We start from the raw sequence: 4,911 nt of genomic DNA on the forward strand, positions 1-4,911 counted from the left end.
AGAACTCAAAAGGGGGACATAACAACAGAAACTGAGGAAATTAAAACAATCATCAGATCCTACTACAAAAGCCTATATTCAACAAAATTGGAAAATTTGGATGAAATGGACAATTTCCTAGACAAATACCAGTTGCCAATGTTAAATCAGGACCAGATAAACCATCTAAACAGTCCCATAACCCCAAAAGAAATAGAAGCAGTCATTAAAAGTCTCCCTACAAAGAAAAGCCCGGGACCAGACGGTTTTAGTGCAGAATTCTATCAGACCTTCAAGGAAGACCTAATCCCAATTCTTTTCAAACTATTCCACAAAATAGAAACAGAAGGTACACTACCCAACTCATTCTTTGAAGCCACAATTACACTCATACCTAAGCCACACAAAGACCCAACAAAGAAAGAGAACTTCAGGCCAATCTCCCTTATGAACATTGATGCAAAATTACTCAATAAAATTCTAGCGAACCGAATTCAAGAACACATCAAAACAATTATCCATCACGATCAAGTTGGCTTCATCCCAGGAATGCAGGGTTGGTTCAATATTCGGAAATCCATCAATGTAATCCATTATATAAACAAACTCAAAGAAAAAAACCACATGATCATCTCACTAGATGCTGAGAAAGCATTTGACAAAATTCAACACCCCTTCATGATAAAAGTCTTGGAAAGGTCAGGAATTCAAGGTCCATACCTAAACATAGTAAAAGCAATTTACAGCAAACCAGTAGCCAGCATTAAACTAAATGGAGAGAAACTTGAAGCAATCCCACTAAAATCAGGGACTAGGCAAGGCTGCCCACTCTCCCCCTACTTATTTAATATAGTATTGGAAGTCCTAGCCAGAGCAATTAGGCAACACAAGGAGGTCAAAGGGATACAAATTGGAAAGGAAGAAGTAAAAATCTCACTATTTGCAGATGATATGATAGTATACTTAAGTGGCCCCAAAACTTCCACCAGAGAACTCCTAAACCTGATAAACAACTTTAGCAAAGTGGCTGGATATAAAATTAACTCAAGCAAATCAGTAGCCTTCCTCTACTCAAAAGATAAACTGGCTGAGAAAGAAATTATGGAAATGACACCCTTCAAAATAGTCACAGATAATATAAAATACCTTGGTGTGAACCTAACCAAGCAAGTAAGAGACCTGTATGACAAGAACTTCATTCCCCTGAAGAAAGAAATCGAAGCCGATCTCAGAAGATGGGCAGATCTCCCATGCTCGTGGATTGGAAGGATTAATATAGTAAAAATGGCTATTTTGCCAAAAGCCATCTACAGATTTAATGCAATCCCCATCAAAATTCCCACTCAATTCTTCTCAGAGATAGAAAGAGCAATCTTAAAATTTATTTGGAATAACAAAAAACCCAGGATTGCGAAAACTACTCTCAGCAATAAAAGAACTTCTGGAGGAATCACCATCCCCGACTTCAAGCTGTACTACAAAGCAATAGTGATAAAAACTGCATGGTATTGGAACAGAGACAGGCAGGAGGATCAGTGGAATAGAATAGAAGACCCAGAAATGAACCCCCATACCTATGGTAACTTAATCTTTGACAAAGGGGCTAAAACCATCGAATGGAAAAAAGATGGCATTTTCAACAAATGGTGCTGGTCCAACTGGTGGTCAGCATGTAGAAAAATGAAAATTGATCCATACTTATCTCCTTGTACAAAGCTCAATTCCAAGTGGATTAAGGACCTCCACCTAAAACCAGCCACACTGAAACTAATAGAAGAGAAACTGGGAAAAAGCCTGGAATACATAGGCACAGGGAAAAAGTTCCTGAACAGAACGCCAATGGCCTGTGCTCTAAGACCAAAAATTGACAAATGGGACCTCATAAAGCTGCAAAGCTTCTGTAAAGCAAAGGACACAGTCAATAGGACAGAGCGGCAACCAACAGATTGGGAAAAGATATTCACCAACCCTACATCTGATAAAGGGCTAATATCCAAGGTATACAAAGAACTGAAGAAACTAGACTCTAGACAATCAAAGAACCCTATTAAAAAATGGAGCACAGACCTGAACAAAGAATTCTCAACTGAGGAAGCTCGAATGGTTGAGAAGCACCTAAAGAAGTGTTCAGCATCCCTAGTCATCAGGGAAATGCAAATGAAAACAACACTGAGATTCCACCTCACACCAGTCAGAATGGCTAAGATCAAAAACACAGGTGACAGTACATGTTGGCGAGGATGTGGAGAAAGAGGAACACTCCTCCACTGTTGGTGGGATTGTAAACTGGTACAACCACTATGGAAGGCAGTCTGGCGGTATCTCAGAAAATTGAACATAGCGTTACCTAGGGACCCAGCTATACCACTCCTGGGCATATACCCAAAAGAAGTTTCAACATACAACAGGGACACATGCTCCACCATGTTCATAGCAGCCTTATTTATAATAGCCAGAAGTTGGAAAGAACCCAGATGCCCTTCAACAGAAGAATGGATGCAGAAAATGTGGTACATTTATACAATGGAGTACTACTCAGCTATTAAAAACAATCAGTTCACAAAATTCCTAGGCAAATGGATGGAGCTGGAAAATATCTTCTTGAGTGAGATGACCCAATCTCAAAGGAACATACATGGTATGCACTCACTGATAAGTGGATATTAGCCCAAAAGCTCACAATTTCTAAGAATCTTCATATAGACCACATAAAACTCACATAGAAGAAGGAAGACCAAAGTATGAATGCGTTGGTCCTTTTTAGAAGGAGCATCAAAAGTTTCAACCAGAACTCCCAAAGTCTAAACCACCAACCAGAGAGCACAAAGGGAGGGACTCAAGCACCTGTATAGGGAATTGAGGGTGACCTTGTTAGACTCCAGTGAAAGTGGAGGGCCAAGGTCCCCAAAAGTTTGGATCCCCTACTGTGTTGGAATTCGAGAGCAGGGAGATGGGACTGGGAGGATGTTTGGAGCACACCATCACAAAAATTAGGAGGAAGGGGTAGGGGATAAGGGATTTGGGGGGAGAATGAGAAAGGAGACAACATTGAAAGGTAAATACGTATAATACCCAATAAAAACCCCACACAGATAAAGGATTTAAAAAAAAGGGAGTCTATTTATTTTAAATTAATTTCAAAAGTTTCTAGGAGATGCAAATTGGCTAAGATACTATTTTAAGCTCTCCACAAAAGAATTTAAATCTCTGTTCAGTATTCTCAAGAGAGAGGTAAACCCGAACTTCCTCAACAGTTAATTGACAAAAGAGAGCTAATCTCACAAAAAGTAGAAAAAGCTATTTCTAATCGATATATCATATAGTCTGATTAATTGTCAGTGGAGCTATAAAAGTCCTTTGACAAAAGATTATTAATATAGATTTATATATCCTTAAATAAGGCCTTCATGACTCTCTGAGTGTGGAAGGAGCAACTGTTGGCGCTTCTGCCCTGATTTTACAAGAACTCTGAAAAATTGGCTTTAAAAACAAAAGAGGGGGAATGGTACCCCCTCAGAAGGAGTCCCCCTGAAATACTCTCCATCATGCCTTGTTCACTTTTCTCTCTCTAAAGCTGAAAGCTCATGGCAAATCTCTTGCTGACCATGTTGATGACCTCGGGCACCACCAAGACCAACAAAACTTTGCCACAGATATGGGGAAGGACCCTCATACCCATAAAGGGAATGCCCCAGTCCCAGTTCCCTTATGGAGCCGAGGACTGATATGCCTGCCCAATACCACAGAAGGCACAGCTAACCGGCTACCACAAATATTAATGGAAAAAATAGATACCCTCACAAAGCCAGGCCCAATCATAAATACGATGATTAACAATTTACATCCAGGGAAGAGAAATCTCCCTGAGAATCCCCTTCTTCTTTTTTCTTTCCAGGTAAAATTGAATCACCCGTGATGCCTGCTATTAGAAGTTCTAACCCAGATGGACCAGAAGCCAGGAGCCTCGCCCTTACCCTCACCCCCTACCTTTTCCCACCTGCACAAGGTCCCCTGAAGCTGGGCAACTGCAAGATCCTGCTTGGCAACTGCAGATAGACTCAAAGCAGTGTACCATATCATCTGAAGAATAGCAGGGAGACCATAACTCAAGCAGTGTACCATATCTTCTGAAGAATAGCAGGTTCCAGTCCTCCTCGCCCGCACGAATAACCAGGACCCGCCGGTCGGGCCAAGTGGCACCCAGACGTGGGGCTTGAGGCACGGACCCATCCGGACGGACCCTCATTGAGAGGATGTGCGCACGACATCAAGATTGAGCAAGACAGAGATCATCGCCCGTGACCTGTCGTCCACGGAACCAGGTTGATGCTGCCATCAAGAAGGCAGTTGAAGTTCATTACCATCAGCTGAAAATTGCAGAGGATCCAGAAGTGACTCCGCAGGAGACTGACTCAGCTGTCAGCTCCCCTGCCTCCCCCTACGGTCGACCCCTAGACTTCCACGCCCTCCAGAAGGGTTCCTGGTATGCCTGGCTTTGCCCTCATTTCTCTCGCTAGAGAGCTTGGCCTCTTGATCACCACAACAAAAATTGGCTTTTTTCCTAAACCAAGGCCACCCTTGATATGGCCGCTAACATTGGGGAGCCTTCCTTTATGACAATATTACACCCCAAACTGACAAATGGTTGGTAACTTGAACATTTACAAGAGACTAGGATGGCTGTGAGTTAGTCCAATGACGGGATTATTGTAGGTCCACTTCCCAGGGGCCCACCCAATGCAGCCGAAAAGGAGTGCGTGGTGCTGGGAGTGGGTGCAGCCTACATGGCCTAAGACAGGGCTCTCACCCTCCTTTCACCCACATCAGAGTCCCTTGACGTTGCCCATCGTCGACAGCCTAAAGCCTTCGACCATCGATGTGACTCGTCTCACATCAGTGTTTTGGGGTTGTGAACTTGTCTAAGACCCCCCA

Source organism: Grammomys surdaster, unplaced genomic scaffold, assembly GCF_004785775.1.
Source record: "Grammomys surdaster isolate TR1022 unplaced genomic scaffold, NIH_TR_1.0 279, whole genome shotgun sequence".
In the NCBI taxonomy this organism is placed as follows: domain Eukaryota; kingdom Metazoa; phylum Chordata; class Mammalia; order Rodentia; family Muridae; genus Grammomys; species Grammomys surdaster.